This window comes from Haemorhous mexicanus, chromosome 4 (assembly GCF_027477595.1).
Source record: "Haemorhous mexicanus isolate bHaeMex1 chromosome 4, bHaeMex1.pri, whole genome shotgun sequence".
Taxonomy (NCBI): domain Eukaryota; kingdom Metazoa; phylum Chordata; class Aves; order Passeriformes; family Fringillidae; genus Haemorhous; species Haemorhous mexicanus.
In genome coordinates this window covers 49,390,896-49,411,305 of record NC_082344.1, presented here as the reverse complement: position 1 = coordinate 49,411,305, position 20,410 = coordinate 49,390,896, and the positions used below count along the sequence as shown (strand labels likewise).

The 20,410-nt window shown below is 39.1% G+C and overlaps 1 protein-coding gene across 10 annotated transcripts in view; it reads left to right on the top strand.

The window, feature by feature from the left end:
• TRMT9B (tRNA methyltransferase 9B (putative)) overlaps positions 1-20,410 on the top strand; it is a 114,133-nt gene that overhangs the window by 43,981 nt on the left and 49,742 nt on the right. For 7 of the 10 annotated variants that reach the window (XM_059844778.1, XM_059844776.1, XM_059844780.1 and 4 more), the window contains one exon: positions 7,930-8,055. The exons of the other annotated variants lie outside the window; for them this stretch is intronic. The gene's annotated coding sequence lies outside the window, so the exon portion shown is untranslated. The remainder of the gene's footprint in view (positions 1-7,929; positions 8,056-20,410) is intronic. 10 annotated transcript variants of the gene reach the window in all.

The following is a 20,410-nucleotide window of genomic DNA, read 5'->3' as shown; positions in this document are numbered from 1 at the left end:
TCAGTATATTTTGGAGAAATGTAATCTTTTTTGTTGTTGCTTAAAAAGCCGTGGAAGAAGCTCTTCAGGAGGAAGCAAGAAGATGCAAACAAGTGACAGGAGAGCCGGCGGGCAGTGCGTGCCGTAGGGTGCCGCTGCAGAGGTGCCGAGCTGCCTTTCTCCCGCGGGGCGGTGCCGGAGGAAGCTGCGGGTGTGCAGCAGCAAGCAGGAGTGCCTGCACTGCCCTGTCCTGAGCTGGGAGCCTCGAACAGGCTTCACGAGAGCAGAGGCATCATCTCCCTCAGACAAATGAGCACTTCAGTCCATTGCTGCGATTGTCTTTCATTATCTTGTTAATATTGACAGTGTCAGTATAGGCAGTAATTCTAGACTCACAAGAGTTGCTTTTACTCGAGTCTTTCTGATAGCTTTGTCACTTTATAATCCTGGGTTTTCTGGTTTTGTTTTCTCTTCTTCCTTTCAGTAACTGATCTTTGTTGTTTGTTTGCTTGCTTTGTGTTTGTCAGTCTGAGGCTGTAGCTTACAAATTATTTTTCTAGTGGCTGATCCAAGTACAGACCCTGCCCTCCCTCTCAGCTGTGCACTGTCACCTTGACTGTTTATTCTGCTATATTAGTGGTTTACTTGTTTGCTTTATCTGCTAAAGTTTTCTAATAAAAAATTCCCTTTTATATTTGGGATTTTACCCTACGTATGTACCTTATGCTGCTCTTCTCTTTTTAAATTTATGATATCCCAGGTCTGTTTAGGAGAGTAGTGAAAAAAATAGTAGTATTGGACAGAACTGAGATAATGGTAACTTTAGCAGCTGGCTGGTTAATTATGTAATAACTGGAGGCAAAAGGACATTTCTATTCCCTGTATATTACCCTATGTATTTCCTATATATTCCTTATATGGGAATTTTTTTTTTTGGTTATTAACAATATGATGTTTTAGTTCAAGGCTAAATTTTGGCAAAGGAACCTTGCAGCTCTTCACAGGAATTTGCACCCCTTCAGAAACATTTGTTCACTTTCAGAAGCTGCCATCTACTTGGGACACTCTGTGGTGTTGGTCATGTCTTGTAAGCCTGGTGCGATACCTTGTGGGATAAGTATTTGAATTACTTCAAGGAGAGAACCTTTGAATTCAAGAAGTATTTGAATTACTTCAAGGAGAGAACCTTTCTAAGCACATTGCATTGCTCATGCACTTACACTGTTTTTCAGGAATGGTGAGATAATGTTAGGATTTCCACAGGCTGAAATTCTGTGTTAGCATTCAAAAGGTAGAAATATTGTAAATGCTTTATGAGTTTAATAATGATCTGAAAATAATTCCACTTGGTCTTTTGGCAGTTGAGTTGGTTTGGGATCCAGCCAGTATTTCAGAGCTTCAATGTCTGAAACAATTCAGTGCTGCCGGTCATTTTTAGGATGTAAAAATTACTGTGGGTGGCTCATCTTTATATGCCTAATCAAAGGATATGCAATGTCCTGATCATTTTCCTTCAAAATCATAAAAACAGGAAACATCAATAGCAACTTTTTAGCATTGGTTAAAATTAATGTGAATGGTCCTGAGGTCTTTCAGCAAAGGTTTCCCTTGCTAGTTTAGGACCACTACAAAAACATTCCTGGGACATTCTGTCTTTCTGCAAACACATTTCATATTAAAGATGAGATTTTATTAGTTATTATGTTGATTTGTTTACTTACTATTTGTGTTGTCCTCAACCTAATTTGGCAGTAGGTAGCTCCTAATCTTGAAGGTTATTTGGAATTACATGTTGGATCAGAGCACAGGGAGTTTAACCTAGTCAAAAAATTGAATATATCCAACAGGATATATTCAAATATGAATATAGAATAGAAATAGAATGTAAGAAAGCAAAAACATTTGTTTATTGTAGATTGTATTGGTCTTCCACTAAAATAGAGTCTAGACTCCTTTGTGACAGGAATACTGATGTTATTGATGCATGATTATTTCCTGTTTCAGTTAAAATCAATTTCTAATGATAACAGGAGCCATCCCTTTTGTTGCTGAACACATTGCCTGATACACCTCAATATTGATTTCCGTGAAGTTTTTTTCTAAGGTATTTATACAAAGGCCTACTAATGCTAGCATTGTTGGGAATAAATATACAATTATATTTATGTAGTCCTTTCAGAAAGCTGTGCCAAAGGACACCATAAGAGAAAAAAACCTTTTGGTTTTCATTTACTTTCGCCTGGTTAGGCACTTGGCTGCTCACAGCCAAGTGAATATTCATTTATAGTGAATGAATGTGCTGTGGCTGTGAATAATGGCTGTGTTGTACTTGGAACAGAGTCATATAATTTTTCCAGTTCTGATATTGCAAATATAGCTTCAGTTCAAATATCTGCATTATCCTTCTTTTTTTTTGCACACTTACATAGAACTGAACCAGCTGTGGAGCATATTTTTATATATATATGTATATATATGTGTATATATATAATTTGGACATGACTAGAAAAAACAGAGTTGCTCCTCATATTCTTCTATTTGAAATTATCCATAATGGAAGATTTTGTATTTTTTAATGTATAGCTTTATTGTTTATGCCCTGTGTGAGGTTGTTTTACAGAATATGCTGAAAATTGTAATCAGCAAACGGTTTGTTAAAGATGATGCAGAACTGCTTTTGCCCTAATGAAATGTTGAAGGTCATCTCTTAGAGCCTTCTTATAGTCCATTTAGGTATAGGTTCTAATTCATAAAACTATGCTGTGAGGCAAAATTCCTCTACTATAGTCCAGCATACATAAGCAAGAAAATAAAAGGCTTATGCATTGAAGAAGTATCAGCTGTTGCCATATTTTGAAGCAAAAATCAGGTCTATGCAGGTTATCTCTGTCAGAAAAAGCATGAAATAATGTATCTTAGGGGTGATTCCCCAATTTATTGACAAATAATTAAAAATATTCCAAAGAACCGAAACACAATTATTTCTTTAATCACAAAGGTAAATTAATTTCTTAGGATTTCAAGAATTCCAGTCAAAATTTAAAATAAATAAAAGTTGTTTCATGTGGTAATCCTGTGAGATAACACTATTACAGGATGATTGGTGGGAAAGTCCTTTCAAAACTTCTTGCATCTGTGTACAATTGCCCACCCTCTCAAACTGTGTTTTTGAAGCCAGGTTATATAACAAAACCAGTGTATATAACAAAGATGCAGCTACGAATGAGCAGCTGGGGGCAGCAGAAACAAAGCAGGATTGCTCTTAGCTTGAAATTAGTGTCTTAATGCTTTTATAGCTTCATTTTCATGTTACCTTTCTAGAATTTTTTTCATGTTTTTCTACCTCCCTCTCATTGAAACAATATCCAGGAAAAAAGCCTCATTATTTTAATGATGTTTAACACAACCTACCTGTATTTTTCTATACAAGGCTCACTTCTGTCTTAATGTTAGAATTGCCATTGCCCTTTGTAAACAATCCCCTATTTTCCAGTGGGGACTGCAGCCTTCTAGTAGCTACTGTTCACTCTTGATATTCCAGAACATTGTTCATTTCAACTGCACCCATAAAATCAAACTCTTCACATCAGAGAAAGCAAGCTCAGGTTTTGAATAGATAACATGATGACAGGTGAGTGAAGGTTACTATCTCTGGAAGAACCCCCATGGCCTTCCAAGTTGTGGAGTACGTTGTTAATGGTGATTTCCATGAGACAGGACTGTCTACATCTATGTAGAATATGCACTGAATATGCACTGAATGCATCTGGTCCCTCTGGGGATGGAAGTTTCAAGTTGTGCTGAAAATGTCTGCAGTCAGGTAAGGGTTGTCTCAGGGCTGCTAGTGACATTTCTACAAGATAACAGCATTATATATTGCGGACATGGAGCATGCTTATGTGGCTATATTGGGTTTGGGTGGAAAGGTTTTGGTAGTGGGGGGCCTACAGGGGTGGCTTCTGTGAGAAGCTGCCAGAAGCTTCCCACATGTCTGGCAGAGGCAGTGACTGCAGGCTCCAAGCTGGACCCACTGCTGGCCAAGGCTGAGCCCATCAGCGACAGTGGTAGCGCCTCTGGAATAACATTTTAAGAGAGGGTAGAAAACACCTGTGTGACAGCACCTGGAGAAAAAAGGAGTCAGAAGATGTGAAGAAACAGCCCTGCAGGCACCAGGGTCTCTGCCCCAGGCACTGGAGCAGAGATTCTTCTGCAGCCTGTGGGAAGGACACGTGTTGGAGAGGTTCATAGAGCACTGTCTGCAGTGGGAGGGATCCCACACTGGAGCAGGACAAGAATGTGAGGAATCCTGCCCCTGAAGGGGAAGGAGTGGCAGAGACAATATGTGATGAACTGGCCACAGCCCCCATTCCCCATCTCTTTGTGCTCTGAGAGGTAGAGGTACAGAATTCAGAGTGAAATTGAGTCAAGGAAGAAGGGAGGAGTGGGGGAGAAGATATTTTAAGTCTTGGTTTTCCCTCTCATTACCCTGCTCTGATTTGATTGGTTATAAATTAAACTAATTTTCCCAAGTTCAGCCTATTTTGCATATCAAAGCAATTGCTGAGTGATCTCTCTCTGCCTTTGACACGAAAGCTTGTTGTCATAGCAGAGACACAGCAGCTTTGGTGGGCACCTGACAACCAGACAGGGGCCACCCACCACAGCCAAGGGCATTCTAAACATGTTTGGGAGTGCTCTTCTGCTGAGAGTGGGTCTACTGAAATGGTGTTGGGAGACTGGAAGGAGCCAGCCCTAGTGATATTTTGTCCATAGGAAATTTAGGTTGAAGTTCTCAGAAAAAATTAACTCTGGCCTTCACCTAAACTTTGTTTTGTTGAGGGATACACTCAGTGCTGGTAGCTCTGTGAGCAGCTGCAGTGCCAGCTCTGAATTCAGCTCTGAGTTGTGAGAGCCCCAGAGAAGAGGCCATGAACTGGAACCAACATTTGCACAGCCAAGGGCACGGGCACCTGTGGTGCCAGCCAAGGGACTGGACACTCAGAGACATGGCAGGAACCCAGGACTCAGCTGGAAGACCCCAGACTTCCCTGCACTTTGACTGTGAGGGTACAAAAGCCCAGGGGTTCCTTTGCTCAGGGTCCCTTCCCAGAGGCAGCAGCTCCAGCTGTTATTCTGTTGTTACACCATGATTAAATTACTGAAAGGATCCAGAGGTCTGAGACTCTGCTATGGAAACCTGATCTGACTCTGAGTGTGGGGTGTGTAGCTGTGAAGTGTCCTCTGCCCAAGTGAGACTGCCAGAGTGGCTCAGGGATGGTCAGACAGTCCTTAATAGTTTTAGGGGAACTAGTCATTTTGTTCCAAGTGACAGCATAAGCAGAACTCAGATGTGTGCAGTATGAATCTGGGGAATCTTGGGAAGAGCTGAGAGCTTGCATCATTTGATAACATAAATTAAGTCTGTGTCAACCTCTGCCTCTCCCTATCTATTATGCATGTATTTCACCTGTGAGAAATATCTCTAGCCCTTTTATCTGTGAGTGCAAGGGCTGATTAATAAAGAGCGTTTGATAGAGTAACAAATACTTCTGTGGAGACAAGGATATTCAGAGCAAAATGTGTCAAGGGAATATTCAGAAAGATCAAAAGCTTGTTTTCTTCATTATGCTACTAGGGAGTGAAAGGAAAACAATACATTTTGCATCAAAGTACCACACTGTCTCATTGCAGCACAAATAAAAACTAATCTGGTTTATAGCAAAGTTACTGAACTGCTGGCCTGTGAACTGTATTAACTGAAGGATGAATTTTTCTCAAGTCTGTAAAATTTTCATACAGTTATGCTGCGCATCTAGTTCCTCAAATTACTGCTGAACCTGTCCTTCTCCAGGAAATGATAAATTTGATTTCTAGAAGGCCCAAAACTCATTGATAGTATAAATAATGCTGTGTGTTGACAACATCCAATAACAAATATATAACATGTACCTATAATAGAATAAGATAAAAATAATAATTATAAGCATGAAAAAAAAACCGTTTCAACACAGCATTTTTAATTGTATTTTGAAGGAAATATTGAGAGTATTTGCATTTATTCTGAATTGAAATGAAGTCAGATTTTGAAATGCCTTTGTTTCCTGTGAAGTGGAAATTTCAAGTGCTGATCAGTTCTATTTCTAGGAGGAACTTTGTCACTGATTAGATGTCAGACTAATTGCTAGTTCTTGTTTTCAAAAATCCAGAGAAGGAAGCTGTCACTTTGAGTTCCCAAAATTATTTTCTGTATGTGTGTTGCAGTTTGTACAGCTTTGTAGTCAATGTAATCATCACTCAATCATTAGCATGCATTTGGAAATTTCTCTTTGTTAATTACCTTTTTTCCCCAGTTGTCAATAGCAGATATACCAAACATTGCTTTCATCATTGCTCATCCATCTACTATCCATACAGGAAAAACTATGGCAAAACAGGTTCTTAAAGAGCTCAGAAACCTATATAAAGGCTGTAGTTATTTTGCATGTCCATGTACTGTACAAGAGTAAACATGAGTAACTCCATGAACTTAGGGGTCTTTTCCATCCTAAATGACTCTATGATTGTATGAGTAACTGAAAATTAGGCTGCTAAAATCTTTTTTAAAACCTATTTATCTGATTAGCCTGCACACAATTTTCAAGGCTGGCCTTTCAGCTTCAGCTTAGATAATTACATTGACGAAGATTGTTACAGCTGCTACTGTGCAGTTTCCTTATTGTAGACAGTGTCAGAATGAGTTAGCAGACTCATGTTTATATGCATTCAAACTCTGATTAAATTAAATGTAAATCTCAAAACTTGCAACTAATATTTCAAGTTATAATTTATCTTTGCCTATATTATGAGAAAATAGCACACCTCAGTCTAGTGAAGTACAGGCATGTCTTTGTGGGCATTTTTACATTATTTGATCAGCACATCTCCACTGATCTTTTTATTGCTGTTACACTGAAAGAGCAACAAGAGCCCCCAAAGAGACTCTGAGTGAAATATAGCCAATAGGATTTTACTTTGAAAATACTTGCACAGTATTTAATGAAAAAATGTCAGTGTACTGAGGATTCATTAACTGTTGTATGTTGCCAACAGAGGAATCATAGTTTTTCCTTTCCTCCAGGCCACAAAGGCCAGCCCTATGTCTTTATCTGACAAAACAATTGTGTTCAGGCTGTGAAATAACCTATGGTAAAGTGTTCTATTCAACAAAGACATCCTAGTGAAAAATCTACTAGCTTTTTTGACCTGAAGTTCCACACTGTATCTTTGTCCTTTGAAATATTTTAAAGAATCATAAAATACATGTCACTTAACAATTTGGTAGTGCATCAAATGCATCCGTTGCATTTCATACAGAGTAAACTCTTGCCAGGAAAATTTAATAAAGTGATTTGCTGAAGTAGAAGACTGTTGGTAATGCACTCAGCATATCTAGCCAGCATACAACACTGATAGCTAGTTCTTCTAGATAAACAGAGGACTTTAGATATAAATGTCTAAGCAAAACCCAACACCTAGGATATCATCACTTGACAGTGAATAATAAATGGCTTGCCATGGTATCTTACATGGCATCTTAAAAGATTCTCTGTTTGCATTCTCATCATTCCAGATTTTCATCTGAAATGGCAAAACAGTGTTATAGAAGGTTCCCATCAAGCAGAATTCTGTGGCAAATGCCTTACCATCAGATAATATTCATTCATAAGAACCAAAGGCTTTTTCTGAAAGAGGATGGTTTTGCTGTATTGTTTTCTTGGCTTGTTTAATTTTTCTTTATAAGCTTTTTGAACAATGTTTTTGTTTTAATTATAATTAGAAATGGTGGAGACTCAGAAGATCTGATAAAATTTTCAGTTTAAAATTTTGACTGAACTTATACAATTGCCTATCTGGGACACTTGGAAAAAGAGGAAAAGAGGGAGAGATTTCTAATTTTTTTTCCTCTTTCAGATTTTTCATCCAGTCATAGTTTGAAATTTCATTTTTGCATCAAAAATACTTTCAGGACTGGCTTGAGTTTTCCGAATGATCTGACATCTCTATCTATGGAGCTTTCTGGCCCCCAAAACTCTAAAGGTAATCACTGTTTTTTCTCTGTTGTGGTCATTATTCTTGCACTTGTACAGGAGTGAGCTGATCAAGGAATGGCCTGTGTGAATGTTTTGCATGAGACCTTCTTGTGCTGGTCCAATGGAATCATAGCAGCTGGCATATGTAAGAGCCATGGACAATGAAGAAGCATGAGTTTAGATCTACTGGACTTTCACAACTGATGTAAGGTCCAGATCTTCAGATGATATTAAAAAACAGCTATGATGACTTACTTGGAACTGAATCAGCATTGTATTGGCACCTTATATAGATCTCAGAGGATAATGGTATTTTAAAATCCCTGATAAACAGCTTTTTTTTCTGCTCTGAAGGCATTTTAGTAGGGAAGTTGGATCAAAACTGAGATCAGGATTTCAAGTAATACTGGAGTATGTCATTATACTTACCTGGGTGGAATTGGAAATCAAGATTAAGAAATTATATAACTTTGCATGCATTGTGATTGCAAAATACAGATATGGAAACACACAAGAATATGAGAGTTTTCATGTATTTGTTTTTCTACCATATGGCCATGGTAGACACGTGTGCCACAATAAGCACAAATGTTGATGTAGTATTTTCCCTCTTGTGCAGGGATGTATAAAGCACAGACTAGAAGTCAAGTATTTTAAATTAGACTTAGCTGATTTAATAGCAAACGAATGTGCTGTGTGTCCAGATTTCACTAAAATGTAATAATCTGTGTATTCATAATGAGTATTTTCATACAGCTATTTGTTTTGAAAATCTGTGGCAATCCATCTGTTTTCTTTATAACTTGACTCTGGTCTTTCAGGTAATTTGATTCATTTTTATGACTGCTCCTTTTTTTTTTCCTTTTCCTTTTTGTTTTTTTTGTAGTTGGTGCTCTCTCAAGTAAGTTTTAATATTATTACTAGAAATTCTATCCATTGAGGTACATTTAAGTTTTATTGTGTAAATAATCTATATAATCACGAGCTGGTTTAGATTGTAATTTTTTACATGCTAGGACAGCAGGCCACCAAATAGAAATGCTTTCTAAGGCAGGAAGATGTGAAAGGTACCCAAAAGGAAGAGAAATGGTATTTGAGAAAAATCCCTGAGAGAAGCTGCTAAGCCTCTGCTTTGGTAGTCTTTGTTCTCTTCTGTTTTATTGGACTCTAGGTACAGTGGACATATATATATATATATATATATATATATATATATATATATGCATGCATAATGAAAATGTGTCAGATTAATTGTTACAAAAGCCCTCTCTTAGCCTTTTACAGTTTTAATCTTCTCCTGTTTTATGTTGGATGGCAATTTGGTGAAATGCCTAGTACTTGGAAAGGCTGGTGGCTTAGACACTAACTTGGTTATATCCAGACTAAAAAACCTTTGTCTGGTTAAACCTTTCTTTCCAGTGATGAAATAACCTTGATAGATTTAAATAACCTTGAAAAGAGTTTGCCAAATTGGCCACTGTAATTGTTCGTCAAGCAGTTGGATTGCTATGGAAGCACACTCTGCAAGCTTTCAGAGGAGGCTGATTTCGTTGACATATTTTCTCACTCCTTCAATTGCTGGGATATTGTGAGCACAGTGAGGTGAGTACTTGTTTGAGCAGCTGCTGCCAATAATGTGCCTACCTGAAGGCTGTGCTAGCTGCTGGAAATTCTGTAATCATATTACCACAGTATGTGCTTCTCTTTGGAGGCGAGGAAGCTGTAAAGCCTTAAACGTTGGATCAGCTAGTATTCTATTTGCTCTTGCAAATAGACTTTGGCCAGTCTGAATTTGTTGTTTAAAAAGCAAAACCTGGCATGGTATTTTCACCACGTCCTTTCAGATCTGAAATAGGCTCAGAAATGGGTCTCAGTGGTGTAGTTGTTTTCTGTACAGCAGAAATTCAGAGCTGCCTGTTACATCGCTCACACTGTGAGTGACTAATCCATTACAAGGTGTTTAAATCTGGCTCTTGCCAGATCACTCTTCTGAAACTATAACACATTAACTGACCAAGACCTTTTGCCTAACACTCTTCCTGGGAGACAAAATGTGCAAAGTCCTCTGGAGCAGGGTTTTAATCCTTTCCAGCCTAAGGAGAACTGGTCTCATTTATGTTCTTTCAGAGTTCTTGTTCAGTCCTCTGAAGGACAGTGTAGAAGTAAATTAAAGTAACTTCTCAGCTACAGCTGCTTTCCTCTCTAAGGACTGGAAAACCTCAAAAGAAAAAGAATTTCCAATCTGATAACAGTTATTTTATGTCTGTCTGTGGATTTTTCATCATCAAGTTCATTTTCCTAATGGCAATTACATAAAACTTAACTGACTTGTTCAGTGGAAAAAGCAAACCATGTGGAAAAACCACACAGTGGATTCATAGTCTCCCTTTTCTTATAGAAGTAGCATCAATTTGTGTAACAGCAACCAGTTAGTCCAGGTACAATGTTATGCTAAAATGCTGCTTTTAAAGTCGCTGGGTGTCTGCTCTGCTGTGCTGTGCACTCATACCCTGGCAGGAATGCTAGAAAGCAAAGGCCCATGAGATTGACTGCAAACTGTGCTGCATTTAGAGTAAGAAAAAGAATTGCTGTTTCAGATTTCTTATTTGCATGGTCCTGTTGTTTCACAGTCTTGTGAGAGGAGAGGAAGTGGCTGAACTGCTCGCATTCAGTGCAAGTTAATTTGTAGTTGTGCCAGTAGGCTCCAGCTGAAACGGAGCTGTGCTGTTGTAAGGCTTGTATTAGCTCACCTCTGCCTGCAAATGGTCTCAGCATTCAGATAAGAAAATCTAACAGGGATAGAAGGAAGTAGGCTTTCTGAGGTGAAATTACTATAACTTTTCTTAATTTGTGGATCAAGATTCTCCCCTTGAATTAAACTCTTCTTTCAGGAGAGTAGCTATGTCTGTTCTCTTTTTTTTGCTCTCAGCCATATGTTCCTGAGGTAATTTAGACTAAGCAAAGTCATGGGATGAAGTTTTTAGGTATCTTTGGGAAAAGTGTCATTAGAGAGGCCTGATTATACAAAACAGAAAAGAAGATTTTTCCACTTGGCAAATGCCAATTAGCTTTTTCAGTGGCTTAGTGTAGGAGTTCAGCATGATTTCCATATTTTGAAAATAAGAATTGCAGAGAGATTAGAACAACATGGCTTGCAAAAAAATAGGTATCATATTCTAAAAATCAGTTTTGAGTTCACAGTTTTGAGTTAACAGGACATATAGGAAATGGTGTTATGTGAGTGCTTCATTGAAGAAAATAGAATTGCAAAATCAAGCTTCTTTTTTCTCACTTGTAAAACTTGCCCATTTTTCAGGTTTTTTTTTTTTGTGATTTAAATGTTTTTCTTCAGGAGCTGTCAAATGGAATTAAACTAATCACCAGCGCAATGCATTTCACTTAATTTCATGTCCACTGCATCTCAAGTGAAATCCACCTAGCAATTATTACCATTCACTTGCAAAAACTGCTACATTCATAATTTATGTTTCCCAAAATGCAGCCAGTGAGAGAAAGTGTGAAATGCTACTGTGCTGGATCGAAACATGAAATGAACTCAGAATTTTTGGCTTAAATTGAATTTAAATATAACTCAGCATTGATTGAAAATCTCAGTGTCCTAGATTTGCACTTTTTGGTTTCAATTTATACTAGGCATGAGTGAGTGTTGTTAGCTGCATGAATAATGCATTATTTTCTTCAACTCAGCTCATTCCCTTCCCATATTTATTCATATATGCTGTTTAAATGAACCTAAATTCTTGTATTGGTAGGTGCTCACTGGTGTTCCTGCAAGCTGCAGGATAGAGCAGTTTCCTCAGGCTTAAAACAGCTACAGAACTACTTACCCAGAGACCACCTTTTCAAACAATCATTTGTACTTAGTTGTCATCTGCATTCAATGACAGAAGCCCCCTTTCATACTTCTGTGTCATTATCTTGAATAAAATTCTTGTAAATTTATATGTATTTTTGAAATATATTTCTGGTGTCAGAATACTAATTTGTGGAAATGAGAAGTAGCTTTTATGACAGAGCCCAAATGCACCCAGGGTTTGGGGCCTGAGGATGTGTTTTCCCTTAGACACGGGATACCGTAATCAATCCACACCTTTTCAGAGCTCAAGGAGTCTGTGAACAAGGGATTGCATAAACAGAAGGAGGAAGTAGGGCTGAATTTGTCAGGTTTCACTGCTACAGGAGCTGCACAGTTCTGTTCATGTCAGTTCACAAAAATGAATTTTATCAGAAAAGAAAGACTAATATTAGCTAATTTTAGATGAAAATAATTTTGTCACTTCATTGGCAATTTGTGTTTTATCATTCTACAGTTTAAATGTCACAAACTTAGTTTTTATATTATGTCAGTTATTCAGACTTGTATGGATCCATAGTTTATTACTGCCTCTATGCAGATAATGAGTATATTTCCTTTATGTAGTAAGTTTTAGTAACAATTGTTAAAGTAGCACATTATTATTGTTCTCAAAGCACAATAATAAATAAATAATAAAAAATAAATTTAATCTGGAAAGGAAGTTTTTAAAGATGTTAGTGATAGGTATATGCCACACAGCCATCAGCTTCTGTATGGATTTTTCCTCAGTTTCTTACCATGAGTAATATATTTTCTTCATCCCAGTATTTGTGCTGTTTGTTATACATTAGGTACTGAGAAATGCAAATAACATGTACACAGTCACAATATAGTCTGCAACAGAAATGGAACTTAATTTGTGCTTCTTGAGTCCATATTATTGCCTGGATGCTACAGTACTGCCTTGTGTCTTTGGAAATAATCTATAATGAGGACTTACTAGCTATTTGAGTTATTCAAATGAAAAAGATGAAAAGAATCTGCTTGTTATCAAATCTCATCCTCAAATCCCTCTTTCTGTAAGACTGTTTAAAAAAGAAAAAAACAAAAAAAAGAGATAAAGAATTAAGTGAAGTTTATTTGTGGTGCTGGGTAGAATTTAGTCTCTGTATTATGGAACATGTAAATGTATGTGTTACAGAAATATTGCAAAATTTTGCTATTGTGAAGTGAGATAAACCTAGAATATTATAAAATGTAATCTAGAATGAAAATGTGAGTAATTCCTTTATTTTCTGAAGCAGAATTTCTTAGAAATGATACAAGTCACTTATGCTAGTATGGGACAATTTTTCCCAAGAAAAAAATCATAGTTGTTTTATATTAACATTCCATCTTCCTGAGACCCATGTAAAATTCTTTAATCAGATCTAGAAACAAGCAGCTATTTCATGTTTATAAAATTGCAAGACTCCATGAAATAGTAAGGCAATGAGAGCTTGGAGGTGTCAGCTGTTGGCAACTGTTATTGTCTATCAGTTTAATAAGACTTTCTCAGAAATGAGCAGAGTCTTTTCCAGTGCAGAATATAGAGTTTCTGTCACCCCAGTACAAATAGAAGTACCAGTCATTTTCAGAGAAAATTGTATTTCACATGAAAAATGAAATAACAGAATAGTCATTAAGGGTCATGTAAAATCCAGTGAAATGACCCAAGGAATGATAGATCCACAAGCTCGAATCTCATTAAAATTTTCACATTTTTCATGTCTTAGCTCTCTTGTATCAGTCAGCTTAAAACACATTGCTGCTTGTCCTATTTCTTTTCAGAGGTGATCCAAAAGGGCCAGTGTATTGGGTTTGCATGGCCAGGTTTTGGTGGCAGGGCAGGGCTACAGGGGTGGCTTTTGTGAGAAGCTGCTGGAAGCTTTCCCATGTGTGGCAGAGTCAATGCCAGTGGGCTCCAGGATGGATCCACCACTGGCCAAGGCTGAGCCCACCAGTGATGGCAGTAATGCCCCTGGGATAACATATTTAAGAAGGGAAATATATTATTGCAAAGTAATTGTGGCCAGAGAATAGAGGAGTGAGAATATGTGAGATAAGTCCTGCAGACCCCAAGATCAGTGAAGAAGGAGGAGAAGGATCTGCTTCAGGTGCCAGAGCTGTGATCCCCCCTGCAGCCTGTGGTGAAGGCCATGGTGAAGCAGCTGTGCCCCTGCAGCTCATGGAGAACCGCAGGGGTGCAGAGAGTGACCCACAGTCTGTGGAGGAGCCCCATGGCTTCTTGAAGTATTGTACCCTGTGAAAAGGGACCCATGCTGGAGCAGTTTGTGAAGCCCAGGGGAAGGACTCACCCCGGAGAAGTTCATGGAGGACTGCCCCTCACCCAGGAAGGACCCCACACTGGAGCAGGGGGAGGACTTCTCTCTCTGAGGAGGAAGCGGTGCCAGAATCATGTGATGAACTGGCCATAATCCCATTCCTCATCTCCCAGAGAGAGGGATGAGGTAAAGAACTGGGAGTAAAGTTAAGCCCAGGAAGGAGTGGGAGGTCAGGTAAAGGGTTTTTTTTCAGCTTTTGTTTTACCTTTCATTGTGCATCTCTGATTTTGATGGGTAATAAATTCAAGTAATTTCCCCAAGTGGAGGGTTTTTGATCCATAGTGGTAACTGAGGAGTGATCTCTCCCTGTCCTTATGTCAAGCCTTTGATTGTATTTTCTCTCTCCTGTCCAGCTGAGGATGGAATAGACAGAGCAGTTTTGGTGGGCACCTGGCATCCAGCCAGGGTCAAACCACCACAGCCAGTTAGACCAGTGTGGCAGCATTCTGCATGACTGGGATCCCTGCACTTTGGAGATAGCTCACCTGAACTCTGTGCCTTTCAGTATCTGGATTACAAAAGAGCTATTGGGTGACAATTACTTCTAATTGCTCTTAACATAGGTTGGATCCAAAGCAAATGGTTTTCGAGAAGTGTGCTCCACTCAGCTGCCTACATAAACTCTGCTTTTTGTTAGTCTCATTAGCAGTCCCAGACATTTAATGATTCGTTTGCTTCTTCCTCCACACATGTGCTTCCTTTTCATCAACATTGGCACACACTGCACACAGTGAGGAGAAATGCAGATATCTGAGATAACTGGCAGTGTGATAAATGGAATTAACTGACACTAAAATGGGAATGCTGAACAAGGAGATCATGAAAACAAAGGATGACTGGCCTTCATGAAATAGTAACAATATGAAAATAGAACTTCTTTTTAGCAAAATAATTTTCATGACTGTTACCTTCGATAGAAACTTATTGGAATAGAATTTATTTCTGGTCAATGAGATGTGCAACTACCCTGTTCTGTAGGGATATAGCCTTTTCAGTCCTTTTAAGGCCCAGTTTCCCAGCTCTCCAAAGGTATCAGTCATATGAACATCTCTAGTTTTTCCATGAGAGCACTCACCTGGTGTTCCTTCAAGTGTACCTAGTGTCTTTCAGGGCCTATATATGCATGGTACTGATGATCTGCCTCATAATTGGCTCTGTCTAGAATGCCTGAATTTTCTAGCACCCATCAATGGTCAGCAGAGCCATAAACATCCTTCCATGCACCAATGCCCAGGCTCTCTCACCCACTGCATGCTTCCTTGGTGCTGGGAAGGAACAGGAACATGCAGCAGTGACATCCAGCAAGGAAAGAGACTTCTGTGACTGTGTGCTATGCATGTGATGATTTTTAACAGCTTATATAGACTGTTATGTGTCAGCATGAGAACTCAAGCATGGCAGTCAAAGATGTGGTTATGTCTTAGCAATATTTAACTATACAGTACTTAAGGGGGAACGAATGAGAGAACTGCGAGATAACTTTGGCAGTGACATTGAATGAGCGTAACTATTCATGGAATAAATATGAAAATGGCAGTGGATGGCTATAGTAGACATTAGCAGCATTAGTCTTTGAACCATGAGCAGCACAGTAAATTTCTGAATTGTCCCAATCCAGTAAGTCCTCAATACCCCTCCCTTGGCATTCTGGGTCCACAGTCCTGGCACCTGGTATGTTGAGAGGCCCTAGGTGGCTGTTTATCAGAGTAACCATCAATTCTTTGATGCTGAGATTTTCAACACTGATCCTCTTCTGCTGATCCTGCCTTGGTAGTCTTTAAGTTGTCTTCAAGGTTCTGTGACCTAGGACTTTTTGTACTTCTCAGTATATACTTCTGTAATCTCTCAGAGAGATTATTCATTGTTTCTGTTGAGTCCATTCAATCTAAAGGTCATTGTTGGTCACCAGGTCCTCACCCTGCAGCTGTTTTCCAGCAATGACAAATCCTTGAAACCATTTCTCTGTCCTCATGCCATGGTGGTCTTAATGGCACTGTTATTGCACTATTTTCTTGTATTTTATTAATCGCCTTTAATCAGAAATGTTAAATTACTTTATTTTTGTTCAGCATTTCCTATACCAAGGTGTGATCAGCGGTTCAGTTGGTCCTTACATTGCCACAGTGCCAAATATGCTTATGCAGGGTTAGTGAAGTTACATCCAAGCCAGTCTTGATTTAGCAGTTCCCTGTGCTTTGCTGTGATGATTTGCAGCATTATATTGAAACCTTTCTTGGCTCAGAGAGGCCTGGCTCAGCTTGCTTATTCTCAGCTCCCTGACAAGTACCCAAGGCCCACTTCTTGTTTACAACTCTGTGAGATACTCCTCTGCAGGTGAGGAACTTTCCATTTCTCTTTGTTGAGCTCCGTGATGTCCTGCTAGACCCCTTCTCCAGCCTCACATGATCCCTCTGAAAAGCAGTCATAACTTCCAGCATATTGACAGCTGTCCTCATTTTCTCTTTCTGCTGCTTTGCTTTTTTCTCCTTTGTCCATTTTCTACATTTTTTTAGGGTGTCCAACCGAAGTAAGAGAGCCCAGTTGGCCTTTATGGCAGTGAAGAGTCAAGGGTCCCTTTAATGTATTGCCTTGTGATGTGCCCCTGCTCTGTGGTGGAAGAACAGCAGCCTAAGTTAGCACTCAGAGCTGCAGTGCAAGATGGTAATGTATGCTCTGGAAAAGCACAGCTGGGGTGTCGCTGTCGTATTTTCTGAAATATCCCTTTGCCAGGATTTCTTCTCCTGGGAAGCTGAGAAGCCTCAGAGAAAAATGAAAACAATAATTATCTGATTCACTTCTCCTGTGTTTTGCTGCTTTGGAATGTGGCCTGGAGATTGTTTACCAACTGGTCATTGTTTTACTGGTTTCCTGTGAATTGTTTTGACTTAATCACCAATCACAGTCCAGCTGTGTTGGGACTCTGGAAAGAGTCACGAGTTTTTCGTTATCATTCTTGTTAAGCCTTCTGTCTGTATCCTTTCTCTATTCTTTAGTATAGTTTTAGTATAGCTTTCTTTTATATCATATCATATCATATCATATCATATCATATCATATCATATCATATCAGCCCTCTAAGAACATGGAGTCAGATTCATTCCTTCCTACCACAGTGGGGTGTTGGATGCCACCTTCACCATGGGAGCTGTGGCTGCTGAGGAAGCACTCCTGCGTTGGGTGCTGGGCTGTGGGCATGCCCACCCATGTCCTGGGAAGATTGCTTTGGAAGCACTGGACAAGGAGCTCCTGTACTGTATGTACTTGAAACTGAAGTAACTGCACTAACGGGAGCACTGCCCTCTCTGAAGTCCCCTTGCAGGAACACTGGATTGGAAATGTGTCTTCTTCATGATCTTGGTACATTTAGGCATATGATTTGGCCAGAAGGCTCTGATGTTTAAGAGCCCACACATGGTGTACCGTGATGGTAACCTGCTTAACACAGCTCCACTGGGATGATTTGGGCAGCAGATTTACTGGCACAAAGCTGCTTATGCCGTGGATTGAGTTGGGAGGTGTAATAAGATTTCTTGGCATCAACTGACCCATTTCTGGGAATAGATGGGTAAATAAAAATGAGTATTCTGTGGCAGAAGAACTTCTGCCAGCTCATCACTCAGGACCATGCAGTGACCTTGCATTCAGATATTAATGGCCCAATAGTGGTTATTCTTCAGCTGGTGGATAATAATTCCTTCATCCTCCACCAACCCTACTCTGACTGCTGGGGTGATCTGACATCTGAACCACTGTGCCATGGCTCTGGGTGTGGGTGGCCTTGGCCTGTGCAAGGCTGGAGCCAGCAGTCACCATAATGGATATGACAGCCCAACTGCCATGTAAAATAAAAATGAAGCCACCGGGGCTAGCTTCTTAGCCGGATAGCTGATCCCTCGTAGGGTAAGCGCCCCAGGCAAGCAGTCTCAAGGCCGGATACCTCAGCCCTCTGGAGGCTGGGGTGCCCTAGGCCGGACTGCGGCACAGCCGTGGCCCCTAGCAAGCTTAGTGATTGTCAGCTCTTAGTGAAAATCAGCTCTTTTATGATTTCAGCTCTTAGCTTGCTCGTAGGGGCTGTGGCTGACTGTGGCTTCTGGAAGGCAGAGGAAAGAGAGAGGAGAAGGCAGCCAAGTGTTCCACGATGGTTTATTCTGAGGGTCTCGCAAAGGGTCTTGAAGCTGCTCTTCTAAAGGAATGGGCCAAGACAGCTTCTTTTATAGGGTTAGGGAGGATTGAAAACTGACCAATTGTAAGGGTTAGGGAAACTAGCCTATGGGGTCACAGAGAGATAAGCAGGCCTGGAGGACCAGAGTGAGGACTCCTGCTTCAATTCCTATGACTCAGCAAATACCTATCTCTAAACATCCCTCCACGGAGCCGTAGCTGGCCCTGCGCCTGCTACACTGCCAGAGCATCCTCCAGAACCCTGCTGGGGCAGCTGCTCAATACCACCAGTCACATCACCACCATACCATGTAAAGGAGCCTCATTTTTTTCACTCAGAGGAAATTAATATAATAGTAAGACAGCTGCATTTTGTTATTTTATCAATTAATAATATGTGATTCATTACTATTAATTATAAAACAATTTTTCAATTATTATTATAACACATAAATAAATGCACAACATGTTAATTATTTCAATTATGAAACCTTAAAAGTCTTATTATTTTAAAATAGTTGCAGGTTTGGTAATAAAAAAAAATTTGGAAATTTCTGGCTTATTCTAGTGAATAAAGATGGTTTAGAAATTGCACTGCCCTCCTTAGAGGAATTGCTTATTCATGAAACATTATTAAAAGCTGTATTTCACCTTTTAAGTACCTAAAAAATTGAAAGTGATAATAAAGAAACTGGAAATCTATTATGGAAGTAAATTCTTAGTCTTGCAGCCTTTAGGAGTGACTACTGAGGAAGTGTTTATGTACTGCTCTCAGTATATTGTATATAATACAGATTCATAAATCTGTTGAAGAATGTAATTCGTCATACCACTTATTTTACATAATACAGGTGAGCTGACCAAAGTAAAAAATAACCCTACAAATAAAACAACCTAAAGTATTCAAACCTGGAGTAGGTCATCGATCAGATTTGGCACCTCATCCCACAAGAAAACTGTCTGGTATCATTATTTGGACAATCTGGGACCTCCTTAGGTTTGCACTAATGGAAAGAAAAAAAGTATATAGAACTAGCTGGCATTTGTGGAATAATTAGTTAATTTATTAGCATAATGCAATTAAGATCCCGATTCAGCAAAGTATTTTTTTCAGCAAAACGTGTCTTACCTTTCACCATTGTCACAAAGTAGTCAGTACAGGTTCATTGCACTTTTATGTATATAAACATCTTCCCAGAGGACTCTTTATTTTTGATGAAGATATCTTAGAAAGTAATTTTTCTGCTGTCATGCTTTGGACAGAATAGCATTATGCCAAAGCAAAAATGAGATTAAACTGTTTATATTTTTCATCAAATTGAAGAAAACCAAATGAACCCGTATTACACAGGACAAGAAACAAGTTTGGTTTTCAAATGTTTCTGCTTTACTGAATGATGGCAGCTAAAGGAGCAGATATTAATATTTTGCAACCTTTTAACATACCAGCAATGATTTGCAAGCATTGAATTATACCTTTCCTGTTTCAACCTTCATTGAGCATCTCTCATTTTTCAGCTTATACATTCTTCAGAAGAGGGTATGTTTGCTCAGTGTCTAGAACAAAAGGGCTCTTGATCTTAATTGGGGCCTTTGGCTCCTCTGGTAATCTAAGCTATTAGGGAACAATAGCCTACAAGACTGTTAGCAGTATCAGCAAGGACATTTCAAAGGCCATTAATGCCAGCTAATGTTCATGTATCACATGAGAGGCTGCTATTACTATGAAGTTTAAAATGGCAGTAGGAAGATATTATTAAGCTTATAAAATTCACTTTGCTTTTGTGGGCTAGGATTTTAATAACATCAGATTACTAGTTTGCAGTCTGATTCTTCTGATCATATATTGGATAGTAACATGGTTGAAATGTGTGGGTGTCTAATGTCACTTTTGTTTATCCTTTCCATCACCAGTGACCTGCAAACTCCAAGCACAGAATCCTTTAGGGGATTCACATCATTCTTGATCCATGGAATCACTCTCTGCTCTTTAAGGCTGT